This window comes from Neolamprologus multifasciatus, chromosome 20 (genome assembly GCF_963576455.1).
Source record: "Neolamprologus multifasciatus chromosome 20, fNeoMul1.2, whole genome shotgun sequence".
NCBI lineage: Eukaryota > Metazoa > Chordata > Actinopteri > Cichliformes > Cichlidae > Neolamprologus > Neolamprologus multifasciatus.
In genome coordinates this window covers 2506125-2525941 of record NC_140458.1, presented here as the reverse complement: position 1 = coordinate 2525941, position 19817 = coordinate 2506125, and the positions used below count along the sequence as shown (strand labels likewise).

Genomic DNA, 19817 nt, shown 5'->3' with positions numbered 1-19817 from the left:
AGACGATTTTAGTAAAGCAGTAATACGTTTCTGGAGAAGTTGTGATAGGGCTGTCTTGTGGTAGCTTTGTGCTTTGATTCACTCTGACTCAGAAAGAGGAAGGGAACAAAAATACAAAACGCTGTTAAGGAAATTATAGTTTTTATAAGATGTGGTTTAAACATAAAGCAGCACAACCCCCCCCCCCCACCCCGCACAAACACGTCCTCCAACCACACACACCCATGTTTTGTTTTCAAACTCCATTGCGGTTTATACACGCCTCAAACAATTAAACGAATAAAAGTGAACTGCAATAAATTACTGGTAGTAATAAAATGCACTACTAACTCTTTTACGCTACGTCCACACCTACACGGGTATTTTTAAAAACGCAGCTGTTTCTATGCATTTGGGGCTTTTGTTCACACGTAAACGGCGTTTCAAATCACCGAAAACAGAGATTTTTTAAAACTCAGTTTTTGCGTTTACGTGTGGACGAGGAATACAGAGTTCGTCACGCAACGTCAAAGATATGTGCCTTTTTTCACGTCACGCTGTGCACCACGTTATTGTTTACATGAGATGAATTTTTACAATGGCAGATAGAGACAAAATACTGTTAATCTTACCATCTTCACTTTTTACACTTACGCTTACATACACACACATAGTTACTGTCTCTCCATTTAGAAAGGCAGAGGCGTCAAGGTGTGATTATTTTATGTGTAGTTGTTTTTCTTGTTTAATAATATTCAACATTGCTATCAATAGTGTGCAAAATATCTCTGTGCAAAATGGGTTTAAAAGCATTAACAACTGTGGGATACTGTTAGTCTGTGATTAGAACCAGGGGAAATATTTACGTAGGGTCAGCCTGATACTATTTGTATTTCGCTGTAACTTTACTGTATGAATAACTAACATCTCTAAAATGTCAGGAGTAGTTAGTCGTTACAAGAAGTGTTTTAAAAATTAAAAATGTGGGATACTGTATCTCTGTGATTTGGAGGGCCCAGAGCGTACTCCCTGCATAAGGAAAACTAATTCTGTTGAAGAGACCTACCTTGGCACTTGTGCAGGTGAAGCCAAAGGAAACATATGTTTCACCATATTTTCTAGTCTTTGGCTTGGAAGGAGGTTGGTTTGGATACGTATTTGGTGATGCTTCATCTCCTACTTTGGCGTCTTTGTGACCCTGTGTTTTCAGAAAGGTTGATAATGACTATGCTAATTCACTTTTGAAAGGTGTTCAGTCGAATATTTGTGACAGCATTTTAAACTGACCTTTTTGAAGCTCTTGTGCTCAGGCTTTAGCGTCACAGTTGAATTAATTGACAGAGCCTGGATAGCTCAGTCGGTAGAGCATCAGACTTTTAATCTGAGGGTCCAGGGTTCAAGTCCCTGTTCAGGCGTTGTGTCTGTTTGCACCCCAAGGTAAGCACACTTCTTAACATTTAGTGGAGACTTTGCGTAAACCATGGTCTTGTTCCAGCCAGGTTGAAGACACAAATCAGCTTTACTACGTACCACAAATGGTCAAAAAGACTGGAAATGATCCGTGCTGACAGTAAGTGAGAGACTGTGACCCTGTGGTTATCAGTTCCAGAGTTCCTACCTGACAAACTGTTGTGTATCCAAAACCCATCTTTCATTCCATTGCTTAGGTGACACACCACACAAGAGTAGGCACCTTCACATTGCAGCGTATTGACATGCTAATGTCACAAATTCCTTGCTTTCAGAAAAGGTGTAAAAGGTCCTCTTATTTATTATCTGAATGGCGTTTCGACAGTGTTCCAACACTGAAATGTAGTTTACACATAAATATGGTGTTTGGCCTGTAGACTTGGCCTAGACATTTCTGGCAATGGCTGGGATAACTCAGTTGGAGGAGCTTCAGACATTTCATCGTGCATCTTCTTTTTGTAACTTGGAGAGCACAGCGTGGCCAGTGAGCTAGGTTGAAGACACAAGTCAGCTTTACTACGTGCCACAAATGGTCAAAAAGACTGTGGAAATGATCCGTGCTGACAGTAAGTGAGAGACAGTGTCCCCAGGGATGTGACCCTGTGTTTCCAGAAAGGTTGATAATGACTTTGCTACTTCACTTTTGAAAGATGGTGAGAAGAGTAGTTGTGACGCCATTTTAAACTGACCTTTTTGAAGCCCTTGTGCTCAGGCTTTAGCGTCACAGTTGAATTAATTGACAGAGCCTGGATAGCTCAGTCGGTAGAGCATCAGACTTTTAATCTGAGAGTCCAGGGTTCAAGTCCCTGTTCAGGCGTTGTGTCTGTTTACACCCCAAGGTAAGCACACTTCTTAACATTTGGTGGAGACTTTGTGTAAACCATGGTCTTGGTCCAGCTAGGTTGAAAACACAAGTCAGCTTTACTACGTGCCACAAATGGTCAAAAAGACTGTGGAAATGATCCGTGCTGACAGTAAGTGAGAGACAGTGTCCCCAGGGTTGTGACCCTGTGTTTTCAGAAAGGTTGATAATGACTATGCTACTTCACTTTTGAAAGGTCTTGAGTAGAGTAGTTGTGACGCCATTTTAAACTGACCTTTTTGAAGCCCTTGTGCTCAGGCTTTAGCGTCACCGTTGAATTAATAGACAGAGCCTGGATAGCTCAGTCGGTAGAGCATCAGACTTTTAATCTGAGAGTCCAGGGTTCAAGTCCCTGTTCAGGCGTTCTGTCTGTTTGCACCCCAAGGTAAGCACACTTCTTGACATTTGGTGGAGACTTTGTGTAAACCATGGTCTTGGTCCAGCTAGGTTGAAGACACAAGTCAGCTTTACTACGTGCCACAAATGGTGACACACCACACAAGAGTAGGCTCCTTGACATTGCAGCGTATTGACATGCTAATGTCACAAATTCCTTGCTTTCAGAAAAGGTGAAAACGATCCTCTCATTTATTATCTGAATTGCGTTTCGACAGTGTTCCAACACTGAAATGTAGTTTACACATAAATATGGTATTTGGCCTGTAGATTTGGCCTAGACATTTCTGGCCATGGCCGGGATAACTCAGTTGGAGGAGCTTCAGACATTTCATCGTGCATCTTCGTTTTGTAACTTGGAGAGCACAGCGTGGCCAGTGAGCTCGGTTGAAGACACAAGTCAGCTTTACTACGTGCCACAAATGGTCAAAAAGACTGTGGAAATGATCCGTGCTGACAGTAAGTGAGAGACAGTGTCCCCAGGGTTGTGACCCTGTGTTTTCAGAAAGGTTGATAATGACTATGCTACTTCACTTTTGAAAGGTGTTGAGTAGAGTAGTTGTGACGCCATTTTAAACTGACCTTTTTGAAGCCCTTGTGCTCAGGCTTTAGCGTCACAGTTGAATTAATTGACAGAGCCTGGATAGCTCAGTCGGTAGAGCATCAGACTTTTAATCTGAGAGTCCAGGGTTCAAGTGTCTGTTTGCACCCCAAGGCAAGCACACTTCTTAACATTTGGTGGAGACTTTGTGTAAACCATGGTCTTGGTCCAGCTAGGTTGAAAACACAAGTCAGCTTTACTACGTGCCACAAATGGTCAAAAAGACTGGAAATGATCCGTGCTGACAGTAAGTGAGAGACAGTGACCCTGTGTTTTCAGAAAGGTTGATAATGACTATGCTACTTCACTTTTGAAAGGTCTTGAGTAGAGTAGTTGTGACGCCATTTTAAACTGACCTTTTTGAAGCCCTTGTGCTCAGGCTTTAGCGTCACCGTTGAATTAATAGACAGAGCCTGGATAGCTCAGTCGGTAGAGCATCAGACTTTTAATCTGAGGGTCCAGGGTCCAAGTCCCTGTTCAGGCGTTGTGTCTGTTTACACCCCAAGGTAAGCACACTTCTTAACATTTGGTGGAGACTTTGCTTAAACCATGGTCTTGGTCATCAGTTCCAGAGTTCCTACCTGACAAACTGTTGTGTATCCAAAACCCATCTTTCTTTCCATTGCTTAGGTGACACACCACACAAGAGTAGGCACCTTCACATTGCAGCGTATTGACATGCTAATGTCACAAATTCCTTGCTTTCAGAAAAGGTGAAAACGATCCTCTCATTTATTATCTGAATTGCGTTTCGACAGTGTTCCAACACTGAAATGTAGTTTACACATAAATATGGTATTTGGCTTGTAGATTTGGCCTAGACATTTCTGGCAATGGCCGGGATAACTCAGTTGGAGGAGCTTCAGACATTTCATCGTACATCTTCTTTTTGTAACTTGGAGAGCACAGCGTGGCCAGTGAGCTCGGTTGAAGACGCAAGTCAGCTTTACTACGTGCCTCAAATGGTCAAAAAGACTGTGGAAATGATCTGTGCTGACAGTAAGTGAGACACAGTGTCCCCAGGGTTGTGACCCTGTGTTTTCAGAAAGGTTGATAATGACTATGCTACTTCACTTTTGAAAGGTCTTGAGTAGAGTAGTTGTGACGCCATTTTAAACTGACCTTTTTGAAGCCGTTGTGCTCATGGTTTAGCGTCACAGTTGAGCTAATTGACAGACCCTGGATAGCTCAGTCGGTAGAGCATCAGACTTTTAATCTGAGGGTCCAGGGTTCAAGTCCCTGTTCAGGCGTTGTGTCTGTTTACACCCCAAGGTAAGCACACTTCTTAACATTTGGTGGAGACTTTGTGTAAACCATGGTCTTGGTCCAGCTAGGTTGAAGACACAAGTCAGCTTTACTACGTGCCACAAATGGTCAAAAAGACTGTGGAAATGATCCGTGCTGACAGTAAGTGAGAGACTGTGACCCTGTGGTCATCAGTTCCAGAGTTCCTACCTGACAAACTGTAGTGTATCCAAAACCCAGCTTTCATTCCATTGCTTAGGTGACACACCACACAAGAGTAGGCTCCTTCACATTGCAGCGTATTGACATGCTAATGTCACAAATTCCTTGCTTTCAGAAAAGGTGAAAACGATCCTCTTATTTATTATCTGAATGGCGTTTCGACAGTGTTCCAACACTGAAATGTAGTTTACACATAAATATGGTATTTGGCTTGTAGATTTGGCCTAGACATTTCTGGCCATGGCCGGGATAACTCAGTTGGAGGAGCTTCAGACATTTCATCGTGCATCTTCGTTTTGTAACTTGGAGAGCACAGCGTGGCCAGTGAGCTCGGTTGAAGACACAAGTCAGCTTTACTACGTGCCACAAATGGTCAAAAAGACTGGAAATGATCCGTGCTGACAGTAAGTGAGAGACAGTGACCCTGTGTTTTCAGAAAGGTTGATAATGACTATGCTACTTCACTTTTGAAAGGTCTTGAGTAGAGTAGTTGTGACGCCATTTTAAACTGACCTTTTTGAAGCCCTTGTGCTCAGGGTTTAGCGTCACAGTTGAGCTAATTGACAGAGCCTGGATAGCTCAGTCGGTAGAGCATCAGACTTTTAATCTGAGAGTCCAGGGTTCAAGTCCCTGTTCAGGCGTTCTGTCTGTTTGCACCCCAAGGTAAGCACACTTCTTAACATTTGGTGGAGACTTTGCGTAAACCATGGTCTTGGTCCAGCTAGGTTGAAGACACAAGTAAGCTTTACTACGTGCCACAAATGGTCAAAAAGACTGTGGAAGTGATCCGTGCTGACACTAAGTGAGAGACAGTATCCCCAGGGTTGTGACCCTGTGTTTTCAGAAAGGTTGATAATGACTATGCTACTTCACTTTTGAAAGGTGTTGAGTAGAGTAGTTGTGACGCCATTTTAAACTGACCTTTTTGAAGCCCTTGTGCTCAGGCTTTAGCGTCACAGTTGAATTAATTGACAGAGCCTGGATAGCTCAGTCGGTAGAGCATCAGACTTTTAATCTGAGAGTCCAGGGTTCAAGTGTCTGTTTGCACCCCAAGGTAAGCACACTTCTTAACATTTGGTGGAGACTTTGTGTAAACCATGGTCTTGGTCCAGCTAGGTTGAAAACACAAGTAAGCTTTACTACGTGCCACAAATGGTCAAAAAGACTGGAAATGATCCGTGCTGACAGTAAGTGAGAGACAGTGACCCTGTGTTTTCAGAAAGGTTGATAATGACTATGCTACTTCACTTTTGAAAGGTCTTGAGTAGAGTAGTTGTGACGCCATTTTAAACTGACCATTTTGAAGCCCTTGTGCTCAGGCTTTAGCGTCACAGTTGAGCTAATTGACAGAGCCAATTAGCTCAGTCGGTAGAGCATCAGACTTTTAATCTGAGAGTCCAGGGTTCAAGTCCCTGTTCAGGCGTTCCGTCTGTTTGCACCCCAAGGTAAGCACACTTCTTAACATTTGGTGGAGACTTTGCTTAAACCATGGTCTTGGTCATCAGTTCCAGAGTTCCTACCTGACAAACTGTTGTGTATCCAAAACCCATCTTTCATTCCATTGCTTAGGTGACACACCACACAAGAGTAGGCACCTTCACATTGCAGCGTATTGACATGCTAATGTCACAAATTCCTTGCTTTCAGAAAAGGTGTAAAAGGTCCTCTTATTTATTATCTGAATGGCGTTTCGACAGTGTTCCAACACTGAAATGTAGTTTACACATAAATATGGTGTTTGGCCTGTAGACTTGGCCTAGACATTTCTGGCAATGGCTGGGATAACTCAGTTGGAGGAGCTTCAGACATTTCATCGTGCATCTTCTTTTTGTAACTTGGAGAGCACAGCGTGGCCAGTGAGCTAGGTTGAAGACACAAGTCAGCTTTACTACGTGGCACAAATGTTCAAAAAGACTGTGGAAATGATCCGTGCTGACAGTAAGTGAGAGACAGTGTCCCCAGGGATGTGACCCTGTGTTTCCAGAAAGGTTGATAATGACTTTGCTACTTCACTTTTGAAAGATGGTGAGAAGAGTAGTTGTGACGCCATTTTAAACTGACCTTTTTGAAGCCCTTGTGCTCAGGGTTTAGCGTCACAGTTGAGCTAGTTGACAGAGCCTGAATAGCTCAGTCGGTAGAGCATCAGACTTTTAATCTGAGAGTCCAGGGTTCAAGTCCCTGTTCAGGCGTTGTGTCTGTTTACACCCCAAGGTAAGCACACTTCTTAACATTTAGTGGAGACTTTGTGTAAACCATGGTCTTGGTCCAGCTAGGTTGAAAACACAAGTCAGCTTTACTACGTGCCACAAATGGTCAAAAAGACTGGAAATGATCCGTGCTGACAGTAAGTGAGAGACAGTGACCCTGTGTTTTCAGAAAGGTTGATAATGACTATGCTACTTCACTTTTGAAAGGTCTTGAGTAGAGTAGTTGTGACGCCATTTTAAACTGACCTTTTTGAAGCCCTTGTGCTCAGGGTTTAGCGTCACAGTTGAGCTAATTGACAGAGCCTGGATAGCTCAGTCGGTAGAGCATCAGACTTTTAATCTGAGAGTCCAGGGTTCAAGTCCCTGTTCAGGCGTTCTGTCTGTTTGCACCCCAAGGTAAGCACACTTCTTAACATTTGGTGGAGACTTTGCGTAAACCATGGTCTTGGTCCAGCTAGGTTGAAGACACAAGTAAGCTTTACTACGTGCCACAAATGGTCAAAAAGACTGTGGAAGTGATCCGTGCTGACACTAAGTGAGAGACAGTGTCCCCAGGGTTGTGACCCTGTGTTTTCAGAAAGGTTGATAATGACTATGCTACTTCACTTTTGAAAGGTGTTGAGTAGAGTAGTTGTGACGCCATTTTAAACTGACCTTTTTGAAGCCCTTGTGCTCAGGCTTTAGCGTCACAGTTGAATTAATTGACAGAGCCTGGATAGCTCAGTCGGTAGAGCATCAGACTTTTAATCTGAGAGTCCAGGGTTCAAGTGTCTGTTTGCACCCCAAGGTAAGCACACTTCTTAACATTTGGTGGAGACTTTGTGTAAACCATGGTCTTGGTCCAGCTAGGTTGAAAACACAAGTCAGCTTTACTACGTGCCACAAATGGTCAAAAAGACTGGAAATGATCCGTGCTGACAGTAAGTGAGAGACAGTGACCCTGTGTTTTCAGAAAGGTTGATAATGACTATGCTACTTCACTTTTGAAAGGTCTTGAGTAGAGTAGTTGTGACGCCATTTTAAACTGACCATTTTGAAGCCCTTGTGCTCAGGCTTTAGCGTCACAGTTGAGCTAATTGACAGAGCCTGGATAGCTCAGTCGGTAGAGCATCAGACTTTTAATCTGAGAGTCCAGGGTTCAAGTCCCTGTTCAGGCGTTCCGTCTGTTTGCACCCCAAGGTAAGCACACTTCTTAACATTTGGTGGAGACTTTGCTTAAACCATGGTCTTGGTCATCAGTTCCAGAGTTCCTACCTGACAAACTGTTGTGTATCCAAAACCCATCTTTCATTCCATTGCTTAGGTGACACACCACACAAGAGTAGGCACCTTCACATTGCAGCGTATTGACATGCTAATGTCACAAATTCCTTGCTTTCAGAAAAGGTGTAAAAGGTCCTCTTATTTATTATCTGAATGGCGTTTCGACAGTGTTCCAACACTGAAATGTAGTTTACACATAAATATGGTGTTTGGCCTGTAGACTTGGCCTAGACATTTCTGGCAATGGCTGGGATAACTCAGTTGGAGGAGCTTCAGACATTTCATCGTGCATCTTCTTTTTGTAACTTGGAGAGCACAGCGTGGCCAGTGAGCTAGGTTGAAGACACAAGTCAGCTTTACTACGTGGCACAAATGTTCAAAAAGACTGTGGAAATGATCCGTGCTGACAGTAAGTGAGAGACAGTGTCCCCAGGGATGTGACCCTGTGTTTCCAGAAAGGTTGATAATGACTTTGCTACTTCACTTTTGAAAGATGGTGAGAAGAGTAGTTGTGACGCCATTTTAAACTGACCTTTTTGAAGCCCTTGTGCTCAGGGTTTAGCGTCACAGTTGAGCTAGTTGACAGAGCCTGAATAGCTCAGTCGGTAGAGCATCAGACTTTTAATCTGAGAGTCCAGGGTTCAAGTCCCTGTTCAGGCGTTGTGTCTGTTTACACCCCAAGGTAAGCACACTTCTTAACATTTGGTGGAGACTTTGTGTAAACCATGGTCTTGGTCCAGCTAGGTTGAAAACACAAGTCAGCTTTACTACGTGCCACAAATGGTCAAAAAGACTGGAAATGATCCGTGCTGACAGTAAGTGAGAGACAGTGACCCTGTGTTTTCAGAAAGGTTGATAATGACTATGCTACTTCACTTCTGAAAGGTCTTGAGTAGAGTAGTTGTGACGCCATTTTAAACTGACCTTTTTGAAGCCCTTGTGCTCAGGGTTTAGCGTCACAGTTGAGCTAATTGACAGAGCCTGGATAGCTCAGTCGGTAGAGCATCAGACTTTTAATCTGAGAGTCCAGGGTTCAAGTCCCTGTTCAGGCGTTCTGTCTGTTTGCACCCCAAGGTAAGCACACTTCTTAACATTTGGTGGAGACTTTGCGTAAACCATGGTCTTGGTCCAGCTAGGTTGAAGACACAAGTAAGCTTTACTACGTGCCACAAATGGTCAAAAAGACTGTGGAAGTGATCCGTGCTGACACTAAGTGAGAGACAGTGTCCCCAGGGTTGTGACCCTGTGTTTTCAGAAAGGTTGATAATGACTATGCTACTTCACTTTTGAAAGGTGTTGAGTAGAGTAGTTGTGACGCCATTTTAAACTGACCTTTTTGAAGCCCTTGTGCTCAGGCTTTAGCGTCACCGTTGAATTAATAGACAGAGCCTGGATAGCTCAGTCGGTAGAGCATCAGACTTTTAATCTGAGGGTCCAGGGTTCAAGTCCCTGTTCAGGCGTTGTGTCTGTTTACACCCCAAGGTAAGCACACTTCTTAACATTTGGTGGAGACTTTGCTTAAACCATGGTCTTGGTCATCAGTTCCAGAGTTCCTACCTGACAAACTGTTGTGTATCCAAAACCCATCTTTCTTTCCATTGCTTAGGTGACACACCACACAAGAGTAGGCTCCTTCACATTGCAGCGTATTGACATGCTAATGTCACAAATTCCTTGCTTTCAGAAAAGGTGTAAAAGGTCCTCTTATTTATTATCTGAATGGCGTTTCGACAGTGTTCCAACACTGAAATGTAGTTTACACATAAATATGGTGTTTGGCCTGTAGACTTGGCCTAGACATTTCTGGCAATGGCTGGGATAACTCAGTTGGAGGAGCTTCAGACATTTCATCGTGCATCTTCTTTTTGTAACTTGGAGAGCACAGCGTGGCCAGTGAGCTAGGTTGAAGACACAAGTCAGCTTTACTACGTGCCACAAATGGTCAAAAAGACTGTGGAAATGATCCGTGCTGACAGTAAGTGAGAGACAGTGTCCCCAGGGTTGTGACCCTGTGTTTTCAGAAAGGTTGATAATGACTATGCTACTTCACTTTTGAAAGGTCTTGAGTAGAGTAGTTGTGACGCCATTTTAAACTGACCTTTTTGAAGCCCTTGTGCTCAGGCTTTAGCGTCACCGTTGAATTAATAGACAGAGCCTGGATAGCTCAGTCGGTAGAGCATCAGACTTTTAATCTGAGGTTCCAGGGTTCAAGTCCCTGTTCAGGCGTTCTGTCTGTTTGCACCCCAAGGTAAGCACACTTCTTAACATTTGGTGGAGACTTTGTGTAAACCATGGTCTTGGTCCAGCTAGGTTGAAGACACAAGTCAGCTTTACTACGTGCCACAAATGGTGACACACCACACAAGAGTAGGCTCCTTCACATTGCAGCGTATTGACATGCTAATGTCACAAATTCCTTGCTTTCAGAAAAGGTGAAAACGATCCTCTCATTTATTATCTGAATTGCGTTTCGACAGTGTTCCAACACTGAAATGTAGTTTACACATAAATATGGTATTTGGCCTGTAGATTTGGCCTAGACATTTCTGGCCATGGCCGGGATAACTCAGTTGGAGGAGCTTCAGACATTTCATCGTGCATCTTCGTTTTGTAACTTGGAGAGCACAGCGTGGCCAGTGAGCTCGGTTTGAAGACACAAGTCAGCTTTACTACGTGCCACAAATGGTCAAAAAGACTGTGGAAATGATCCGTGCTGACAGTAAGTGAGAGACAGTGTCCCCAGGGTTGTGACCCTGTGTTTTCAGAAAGGTTGATAATGACTATGCTACTTCACTTTTGAAAGGTGTTGAGTAGAGTAGTTGTGACGCCATTTTAAACTGACCTTTTTGAAGCCCTTGTGCTCAGGCTTTAGCGTCACAGTTGAGCTAATTGACAGAGCCTGGATAGCTCAGTCGGTAGAGCATCAGACTTTTAATCTGAGAGTCCAGGGTTCAAGTCCCTGTTCAGGCGTTCTGTCTGTTTGCACCCCAAGGTAAGCACACTTCTTAACATTTGGTGGAGACTTTGCGTAAACCATGGTCTTGGTCCAGCTAGGTTGAAGACACAAGTCAGCTTTACTACGTGCCACAAATGGTCAAAAAGACTGGAAATGATCCGTGCTGACAGTAAGTGAGAGACAGTGTCCCCAGGGTTGTGACCCTGTGTTTTCAGAAAGGTTGATAATGACTATGCTACTTCCCTTTTGAAAGGTGTTGACTAGTTGTGACGCCATTTTAAACTGACCTTTTTGAAGCCCTTGTGCTCAGGCTTTAGCGTCACAGTTGAGTTAATTGACAGAGCCTGGATAGCTCAGTCGGTAGAGCATCAGACTTTTAATCTGAGGGTCCAGGGTTCAAGTCCCTGTTCAGGTGTTGTGTCTGTTTACACCCCAAGGTAAGCACACTTCTTAACATTTGGTGGAGACTTTGCGTAAACCATGGTCTTGGTCCAGCTAGGTTGAAGACACAAGTCAGCTTTACTACGTGCCACAAATGGTGACACACCACACAAGAGTAGGCTCCTTCACATTGCAGCGTATTGACATGCTAATGTCACAAATTCCTTGCTTTCAGAAAAGGTGAAAACGATCCTCTCATTTATTATCTGAATTGCGTTTCGACAGTGTTCCAACACTGAAATGTAGTTTACACATAAATATGGTATTTGGCTTGTAGATTTGGCCTAGACATTTCTGGCAATGGCCGGGATAACTCAGTTGGAGGAGCTTCAGACATTTCATCGTACATCTTCTTTTTGTAACTTGGAGAGCACAGCGTGGCCAGTGAGCTCGGTTGAAGACGCAAGTCAGCTTTACTACGTGCCTCAAATGGTCAAAAAGACTGTGGAAATGATCCGTGCTGACAGTAAGTGAGACACAGTGTCCCCAGGGTTGTGACCCTGTGTTTTCAGAAAGGTTGATAATGACTATGCTACTTCACTTTTGAAAGGTCTTGAGTAGAGTAGTTGTGACGCCATTTTAAACTGACCTTTTTGAAGCCGTTGTGCTCATGGTTTAGCGTCACAGTTGAGCTAATTGACAGACCCTGGATAGCTCAGTCGGTAGAGCATCAGACTTTTAATCTGAGGGTCCAGGGTTCAAGTCCCTGTTCAGGCGTTGTGTCTGTTTACACCCCAAGGTAAGCACACTTCTTAACATTTGGTGGAGACTTTGTGTAAACCATGGTCTTGGTCCAGCTAGGTTGAAGACACAAGTCAGCTTTACTACGTGCCACAAATGGTCAAAAAGACTGTGGAAATGATCCGTGCTGACAGTAAGTGAGAGACTGTGACCCTGTGGTCATCAGTTCCAGAGTTCCTACCTGACAAACTGTAGTGTATCCAAAACCCAGCTTTCATTCCATTGCTTAGGTGACACACCACACAAGAGTAGGCTCCTTCACATTGCAGCGTATTGACATGCTAATGTCACAAATTCCTTGCTTTCAGAAAAGGTGAAAACGATCCTCTTATTTATTATCTGAATGGCGTTTCGACAGTGTTCCAACACTGAAATGTAGTTTACACATAAATATGGTGTTTGGCCTGTAGACTTGGCCTAGACATTTCTGGCAATGGCCGGGATAACTCAGTTGGAGGAGCTTCAGACATTTCATCGTGCATCTTCGTTTTGTAACTTGGAGAGCACAGCGTGGCCAGTGAGCTCGGTTGAAGACACAAGTCAGCTTTACTACGTGCCACAAATGGTCAAAAAGACTGGAAATGATCCGTGCTGACAGTAAGTGAGAGACAGTGTCCCCAGGGTTGTGACCCTGTGTTTCCAGAAAGGTTGATAATGACTATGCTACTTCACTTTTGAAAGGTGTTGAGTAGAGTAGTTGTGACGCCATTTTAAACTGACCTTTTTGAAGCCCTTGTGCTCAGGCTTTAGCGTCACAGTTGAGCTAATTGACAGAGCCTGGATAGCTCAGTCGGTAGAGCATCAGACTTTTAATCTGAGGGTCCAGGGTTCAAGTCCCTGTTCAGGCGTTGTGTCTGTTTACACCCCAAGGTAAGCACACTTCTTAACATTTGGTGTAGACTTTGTGTAAACCATGGTCTTGGTCCAGCTAGGTTGAAGACACAAGTCAGCTTTACTATGTGCCACAAATGGTCAAAAAGACTGGAAATGATCCGTGCTGACAGTAAGTGAGAGACAGTGTCCCCAGGGTTGTGACCCTGTCTTTTCAGAAAGGTTGATAATGACTATGCTACTTCACTTTTGAAAGGTCTTGAGTAGAGTAGTTGTGACGCCATTTTAAACTGACCATTTTGAAGCCCTTGTGCTCAGGCTTTAGCGTCACAGTTGAGCTAATTGACAGAGCCTGGATAGCTCAGTCGGTAGAGCATCAGACTTTTAATCTGAGAGTCCAGGGTTCAAGTCCCTGTTCAGGCATTCCGTCTGTTTGCACCCCAAGGTAAGCACACTTCTTAACATTTGGTGGAGACTTTGCTTAAACCATGGTCTTGGTCATCAGTTCCAGAGTTCCTACCTGACAAACTGTTGTGTATCCAAAACCCATCTTTCATTCCATTGCTTAGGTGACACACCACACAAGAGTAGGCACCTTCACATTGCAGCGTATTGACATGCTAATGTCACAAATTCCTTGCTTTCAGAAAAGGTGTAAAAGGTCCTCTCATTTATTATCTGAATGGCGTTTCGACAGTGTTCCAACACTGAAATGTAGTTTACACATAAATATGGTGTTTGGCCTGTAGACTTGGCCTAGACATTTCTGGCCATGGCTGGGATAACTCAGTTGGAGGAGCTTCAGACATTTCATCGTGCATCTTCTTTTTGTAACTTGGAGAGCACAGCGTGGCCAGTGAGCTAGGTTGAAGACACAAGTCAGCTTTACTACGTGGCACAAATGTTCAAAAAGACTGTGGAAATGATCCGTGCTGACAGTAAGTGAGAGACAGTGTCCCCAGGGATGTGACCCTGTGTTTCCAGAAAGGTTGATAATGACTTTGCTACTTCACTTTTGAAAGATGGTGAGAAGAGTAGTTGTGACGCCATTTTAAACTGACCTTTTTGAAGCCCTTGTGCTCAGGGTTTAGCGTCACAGTTGAGCTAGTTGACAGAGCCTGAATAGCTCAGTCGGTAGAGCATCAGACTTTTAATCTGAGAGTCCAGGGTTCAAGTCCCTGTTCAGGCGTTGTGTCTGTTTACACCCCAAGGTAAGCACACTTCTTAACATTTGGTGGAGACTTTGTGTAAACCATGGTCTTGGTCCAGCTAGGTTGAAGACACAAGTCAGCTTTACTACGTGCCACAAATGGTCAAAAAGACTGTGGAAATGATCCGTGCTGACAGTAAGTGAGAGACAGTGTCCCCAGGGTTGTGACCCTGTGTTTTCAGAAAGGTTGATAATGACTATGCTACTTCACTTTTGAAAGGTCTTGAGTAGAGTAGTTGTGACGCCATTTTAAACTGACCTTTTTGAAGCCCTTGTGCTCAGGCTTTAGCGTCACCGTTGAATTAATAGACAGAGCCTGGATAGCTCAGTCGGTAGAGCATCAGACTTTTAATCTGAGAGTCCAGGGTTCAAGTCCCTGTTCAGGCGTTCTGTCTGTTTGCACCCCAAGGTAAGCACAGTTCTTAACATTTGGTGGAGACTTTGCTTAAACCATGGTCTTGGTCATCAGTTCCAGAGTTCCTACCTGACAAACTGTTGTGTATCCAAAACCCATCTTTCATTCCATTGCTTAGGTGACACACCACACAAGAGTAGGCACCTTCACATTGCAGCGTATTGACATGCTAATGTCACAAATTCCTTGCTTTCAGAAAAGGTGTAAAAGGTCCTCTTATTTATTATCTGAATGGCGTTTCGACAGTGTTCCAACACTGAAATGTAGTTTACACATAAATATGGTGTTTGGCCTGTAGACTTGGCCTAGACATTTCTGGCAATGGCTGGGATAACTCAGTTGGAGGAGCTTCAGACATTTCATCGTGCATCTTCTTTTTGTAACTTGGAGAGCACAGCGTGGCCAGTGAGCTAGGTTGAAGACACAAGTCAGCTTTACTACGTGGCACAAATGTTCAAAAAGACTGTGGAAATGATCCGTGCTGACAGTAAGTGAGAGACAGTGTCCCCAGGGATGTGACCCTGTGTTTCCAGAAAGGTTGATAATGACTTTGCTACTTCACTTTTGAAAGATGGTGAGAAGAGTAGTTGTGACGCCATTTTAAACTGACCTTTTTGAAGCCCTTGTGCTCAGGGTTTAGCGTCACAGTTGAGCTAGTTGACAGAGCCTGAATAGCTCAGTCGGTAGAGCATCAGACTTTTAATCTGAGAGTCCAGGGTTCAAGTCCCTGTTCAGGCGTTGTGTCTGTTTACACCCCAAGGTAAGCACACTTCTTAACATTTGGTGGAGACTTTGTGTAAACCATGGTCTTGGTCCAGCTAGGTTGAAAACACAAGTCAGCTTTACTACGTGCCACAAATGGTCAAAAAGACTGGAAATGATCCGTGCTGACAGTAAGTGAGAGACAGTGACCCTGTGTTTTCAGAAAGGTTGATAATGACTATGCTACTTCACTTCTGAAAGGTCTTGAGTAGAGTAGTTGTGACGCCATTTTAAACTGACCTTTTTGAAGCCCTTGTGCTCAGGGTTTAGCGTCACAGTTGAGCTAATTGACAGAGCCTGGATAGCTCAGTCGGTAGAGCATCAGACTTTTAATCTGAGAGTCCAGGGTTCAAGTCCCTGTTCAGGCGTTCTGTCTGTTTGCACCCCAAGGTAAGCACACTTCTTAACATTTGGTGGAGACTTTGCGTAAACCATGGTCTTGGTCCAGCTAGGTTGAAGACACAAGTAAGCTTTACTACGTGCCACAAATGGTCAAAAAGACTGTGGAAGTGATCCGTGCTGACACTAAGTGAGAGACAGTGTCCCCAGGGTTGTGACCCTGTGTTTTCAGAAAGGTTGATAATGACTATGCTACTTCACTTTTGAAAGGTCTTGAGTAGAGTAGTTGTGACGCCATTTTAAACTGACCTTTTTGAAGCCCTTGTGCTCAGGCTTTAGCGTCACCGTTGAATTAATAGACAGAGCCTGGATAGCTCAGTCGGTAGAGCATCAGACTTTTAATCTGAGGGTCCAGGGTTCAAGTCCCTGTTCAGGCGTTGTGTCTGTTTACACCCCAAGGTAAGCACACTTCTTAACATTTGGTGGAGACTTTGCTTAAACCATGGTCTTGGTCATCAGTTCCAGAGTTCCTACCTGACAAACTGTTGTGTATCCAAAACCCATCTTTCTTTCCATTGCTTAGGTGACACACCACACAAGAGTAGGCACCTTCACATTGCAGCGTATTGACATGCTAATGTCACAAATTCCTTGCTTTCAGAAAAGGTGTAAAAGGTCCTCTTATTTATTATCTGAATGGCGTTTCGACAGTGTTCCAACACTGAAATGTAGTTTACACATAAATATGGTGTTTGGCCTGTAGACTTGGCCTAGACATTTCTGGCAATGGCTGGGATAACTCAGTTGGAGGAGCTTCAGACATTTCATCGTGCATCTTCTTTTTGTAACTTGGAGAGCACAGCGTGGCCAGTGAGCTAGGTTGAAGACACAAGTCAGCTTTACTACGTGCCACAAATGGTCAAAAAGACTGTGGAAATGATCCGTGCTGACAGTAAGTGAGAGACAGTGTCCCCAGGGTTGTGACCCTGTGTTTTCAGAAAGGTTGATAATGACTATGCTACTTCACTTTTGAAAGGTCTTGAGTAGAGTAGTTGTGACGCCATTTTAAACTGACCTTTTTGAAGCCCTTGTGCTCAGGCTTTAGCGTCACCGTTGAATTAATAGACAGAGCCTGGATAGCTCAGTCGGTAGAGCATCAGACTTTTAATCTGAGGTTCCAGGGTTCAAGTCCCTGTTCAGGCGTTCTGTCTGTTTACACCCCAAGGTAAGCACACTTCTTAACATTTGGTGGAGACTTTGTGTAAACCATGGTCTTGGTCCAGTTAGGTTGAAGACACAAGTCAGCTTTACTACGTGCCACAAATGGTGACACACCACACAAGAGTAGGCTCCTTCACATTGCAGCGTATTGACATGCTAATGTCACAAATTCCTTGCTTTCAGAAAAGGTGAAAACGATCCTCTCATTTATTATCTGAATTGCGTTTCGACAGTGTTCCAACACTGAAATGTAGTTTACACATAAATATGGTGTTTGGCCTGTAGATTTGGCCTAGACATTTCTGGCCATGGCCGGGATAACTCAGTTGGAGGAGCTTCAGACATTTCATCGTGCATCTTCGTTTTGTAACTTGGAGAGCACAGCGTGGCCAGTGAGCTCGGTTGAAGACACAAGTCAGCTTTACTACGTGCCACAAATGGTCAAAAAGACTGTGGAAATGATCCGTGCTGACAGTAAGTGAGAGACAGTGTCCCCAGGGATGTGACCCTGTGTTTTCAGAAAGGTTGATAATGACTATGCTACTTCACTTTTGAAAGGTGTTGAGTAGAGTAGTTGTGACGCCATTTTAAACTGACCTTTTTGAAGCCCTTGTGCTCAGGCTTTAGCGTCACAGTTGAGCTAATTGACAGAGCCTGGATAGCTCAGTCGGTAGAGCATCAGACTTTTAATCTGAGAGTCCAGGGTTCAAGTCCCTGTTCAGGCGTTCTGTCTGTTTGCACCCCAAGGTAAGCACACTTCTTAACATTTGGTGGAGACTTTGCGTAAACCATGGTCTTGGTCCAGCTAGGTTGAAGACACAAGTCAGCTTTACTACGTGCCACAAATGGTCAAAAAGACTGGAAATGATCCGTGCTGACAGTAAGTGAGAGACAGTGTCCCCAGGGTTGTGACCCTGTGTTTTCAGAAAGGTTGATAATGACTATGCTACTTCCCTTTTGAAAGGTGTTGACTAGTTGTGACGCCATTTTAAACTGACCTTTTTGAAGCTCTTGTGCTCAGGCTTTAGCGTCACAGTTGAGTTAATTGACAGAGCCTGGATAGCTCAGTCGGTAGAGCATCAGACTTTTAATCTGAGGGTCCAGGGTTCAAGTCCCTGTTCAGGTGTTGTGTCTGTTTACACCCCAAGGTAAGCACACTTCTTAACATTTGGTGGAGACTTTGCGTAAACCATGGTCTTGGTCCAGCTAGGTTGAAGACACAAGTCAGCTTTACTACGTGCCACAAATGGTGACACACCACACAAGAGTAGGCTCCTTCACATTGCAGCGTATTGACATGCTAATGTCACAAATTCCTTGCTTTCAGAAAAGGTGAAAACGATCCTCTCATTTATTATCTGAATTGCGTTTCGACAGTGTTCCAACACTGAAATGTAGTTTACACATAAATATGGTATTTGGCTTGTAGATTTGGCCTAGACATTTCTGGCCATGGCCGGGATAACTCAGTTGGAGGAGCTTCAGACATTTCATCGTACATCTTCTTTTTGTAACTTGGAGAGCACAGCGTGGCCAGTGAGCTCGGTTGAAGACGCAAGTCAGCTTTACTACGTGCCACAAATGGTCAAAAAGACTGTGGAAATGATCTGTGCTGACAGTAAGTGAGACACAGTGTCCCCAGGGTTGTGACCCTGTGTTTTCAGAAAGGTTGATAATGACTATGCTACTTCACTTTTGAAAGGTCTTGAGTAGAGTAGTTGTGACGCCATTTTAAACTGACCTTTTTGAAGCCGTTGTGCTCATGGTTTAGCGTCACAGTTGAGCTAATTGACAGAGCCTGGATAGCTCAGTCGGTAGAGCATCAGACTTTTAATCTGAGGGTCCAGGGTTCAAGTCCCTGTTCAGGCGTTGTGTCTGTTTACACCCCAAGGTAAGCACACTTCTTAACATTTGGTGGAGACTTTGTGTAAACCATGGTCTTGGTCCAGCTAGGTTGAAGACACAAGTCAGCTTTACTACGTGCCACAAATGGTCAAAAAGACTGTGGAAATGATCCGTGCTGACAGTAAGTGAGAGACAGTGACCCTGTGGTCATCAGTTCCAGAGTTCCTACCTGACAAACTGTAGTGTATCCAAAACCCAGCTTTCATTCCATTGCTTAGGTGACACACCACACAAGAGTAGGCTCCTTCACATTGCAGCGTATTGACATGCTAATGTCACAAATTCCTTGCTTTCAGAAAAGGTGAAAACGATCCTCTTATTTATTATCTGAATGGCGTTTCGACAGTGTTCCAACACTGAAATGTAGTTTACACATAAATATGGTGTTTGGCCTGTAGACTTGGCCTAGACATTTCTGGCCATGGCCGGGATAACTCAGTTGGAGGAGCTTCAGACATTTCATCGTGCATCTTCGTTTTGTAACTTGGAGAGCACAGCGTGGCCAGTGAGCTCGGTTGAAGACACAAGTCAGCTTTACTATGTGCCACAAATGGTCAAAAAGACTGGAAATGATCCGTGCTGACAGTAAGTGAGAGACAGTGTCCCCAGGGTTGTGACCCTGTGTTTCCAGAAAGGTTGATAATGACTATGCTACTTCACTTTTGAAAGGTGTTGAGTAGAGTAGTTGTGACGCCATTTTAAACTGACCGTTTTGATGCCTTTGTGCTCAGGGTTTAGCGTCACAGTTGAA

At 44.0% G+C, this 19817-nt stretch overlaps 1 protein-coding gene, 1 long non-coding RNA gene and 28 other non-coding genes across 41 annotated transcripts in view; all 30 read left to right on the top strand.

The window, feature by feature from the left end:
* itpr3 (inositol 1,4,5-trisphosphate receptor, type 3) overlaps window positions 1-19817 on the top strand; it is an 87946-nt gene that overhangs the window by 33298 nt on the left and 34831 nt on the right. The window lies entirely within an intron of this gene.
* On the top strand, window positions 4-19817 carry LOC146494049 (uncharacterized). Of its 11 annotated transcripts, none has more exons than XR_014871708.1 (3): window positions 4-4681; window positions 4813-10890; window positions 11300-19817. It is a non-coding gene; the product is annotated as an uncharacterized LOC146494049 (long non-coding RNA). The 11 variants fall into 11 exon arrangements; XR_014871706.1 differs by having other exon boundaries at window positions 4-5108; window positions 5501-10890; XR_014871707.1 differs by having other exon boundaries at window positions 4-9727; window positions 10494-10890.
* trnak-uuu (transfer RNA lysine (anticodon UUU)) lies at window positions 1322-1394 on the top strand. Its single transcript has one exon. It is a non-coding gene; the product is annotated as a tRNA-Lys (tRNA).
* On the top strand, window positions 2194-2266 carry trnak-uuu (transfer RNA lysine (anticodon UUU)). Its single transcript has one exon. It is a non-coding gene; the product is annotated as a tRNA-Lys (tRNA).
* Window positions 2602-2674, top strand: trnak-uuu (transfer RNA lysine (anticodon UUU)). The gene has a single exon. It is a non-coding gene; the product is annotated as a tRNA-Lys (tRNA).
* Window positions 3720-3792, top strand: trnak-uuu (transfer RNA lysine (anticodon UUU)). Its single transcript has one exon. It is a non-coding gene; the product is annotated as a tRNA-Lys (tRNA).
* trnak-uuu (transfer RNA lysine (anticodon UUU)) lies at window positions 4486-4558 on the top strand. Its single transcript has one exon. It is a non-coding gene; the product is annotated as a tRNA-Lys (tRNA).
* On the top strand, window positions 5344-5416 carry trnak-uuu (transfer RNA lysine (anticodon UUU)). Its single transcript has one exon. It is a non-coding gene; the product is annotated as a tRNA-Lys (tRNA).
* On the top strand, window positions 6127-6198 carry trnak-uuu (transfer RNA lysine (anticodon UUU)). The gene has a single exon. It is a non-coding gene; the product is annotated as a tRNA-Lys (tRNA).
* On the top strand, window positions 6892-6964 carry trnak-uuu (transfer RNA lysine (anticodon UUU)). Its single transcript has one exon. It is a non-coding gene; the product is annotated as a tRNA-Lys (tRNA).
* On the top strand, window positions 7284-7356 carry trnak-uuu (transfer RNA lysine (anticodon UUU)). The gene has a single exon. It is a non-coding gene; the product is annotated as a tRNA-Lys (tRNA).
* Window positions 8067-8139, top strand: trnak-uuu (transfer RNA lysine (anticodon UUU)). The gene has a single exon. It is a non-coding gene; the product is annotated as a tRNA-Lys (tRNA).
* Window positions 8833-8905, top strand: trnak-uuu (transfer RNA lysine (anticodon UUU)). Its single transcript has one exon. It is a non-coding gene; the product is annotated as a tRNA-Lys (tRNA).
* On the top strand, window positions 9225-9297 carry trnak-uuu (transfer RNA lysine (anticodon UUU)). Its single transcript has one exon. It is a non-coding gene; the product is annotated as a tRNA-Lys (tRNA).
* trnak-uuu (transfer RNA lysine (anticodon UUU)) lies at window positions 9633-9705 on the top strand. The gene has a single exon. It is a non-coding gene; the product is annotated as a tRNA-Lys (tRNA).
* On the top strand, window positions 10399-10471 carry trnak-uuu (transfer RNA lysine (anticodon UUU)). The gene has a single exon. It is a non-coding gene; the product is annotated as a tRNA-Lys (tRNA).
* Window positions 11143-11215, top strand: trnak-uuu (transfer RNA lysine (anticodon UUU)). The gene has a single exon. It is a non-coding gene; the product is annotated as a tRNA-Lys (tRNA).
* Window positions 11544-11616, top strand: trnak-uuu (transfer RNA lysine (anticodon UUU)). Its single transcript has one exon. It is a non-coding gene; the product is annotated as a tRNA-Lys (tRNA).
* Window positions 12287-12359, top strand: trnak-uuu (transfer RNA lysine (anticodon UUU)). Its single transcript has one exon. It is a non-coding gene; the product is annotated as a tRNA-Lys (tRNA).
* Window positions 13159-13231, top strand: trnak-uuu (transfer RNA lysine (anticodon UUU)). The gene has a single exon. It is a non-coding gene; the product is annotated as a tRNA-Lys (tRNA).
* trnak-uuu (transfer RNA lysine (anticodon UUU)) lies at window positions 13565-13637 on the top strand. The gene has a single exon. It is a non-coding gene; the product is annotated as a tRNA-Lys (tRNA).
* On the top strand, window positions 14331-14403 carry trnak-uuu (transfer RNA lysine (anticodon UUU)). The gene has a single exon. It is a non-coding gene; the product is annotated as a tRNA-Lys (tRNA).
* On the top strand, window positions 14739-14811 carry trnak-uuu (transfer RNA lysine (anticodon UUU)). Its single transcript has one exon. It is a non-coding gene; the product is annotated as a tRNA-Lys (tRNA).
* On the top strand, window positions 15505-15577 carry trnak-uuu (transfer RNA lysine (anticodon UUU)). Its single transcript has one exon. It is a non-coding gene; the product is annotated as a tRNA-Lys (tRNA).
* Window positions 15897-15969, top strand: trnak-uuu (transfer RNA lysine (anticodon UUU)). Its single transcript has one exon. It is a non-coding gene; the product is annotated as a tRNA-Lys (tRNA).
* On the top strand, window positions 16305-16377 carry trnak-uuu (transfer RNA lysine (anticodon UUU)). Its single transcript has one exon. It is a non-coding gene; the product is annotated as a tRNA-Lys (tRNA).
* On the top strand, window positions 17071-17143 carry trnak-uuu (transfer RNA lysine (anticodon UUU)). The gene has a single exon. It is a non-coding gene; the product is annotated as a tRNA-Lys (tRNA).
* On the top strand, window positions 17814-17886 carry trnak-uuu (transfer RNA lysine (anticodon UUU)). Its single transcript has one exon. It is a non-coding gene; the product is annotated as a tRNA-Lys (tRNA).
* trnak-uuu (transfer RNA lysine (anticodon UUU)) lies at window positions 18215-18287 on the top strand. The gene has a single exon. It is a non-coding gene; the product is annotated as a tRNA-Lys (tRNA).
* Window positions 18958-19030, top strand: trnak-uuu (transfer RNA lysine (anticodon UUU)). Its single transcript has one exon. It is a non-coding gene; the product is annotated as a tRNA-Lys (tRNA).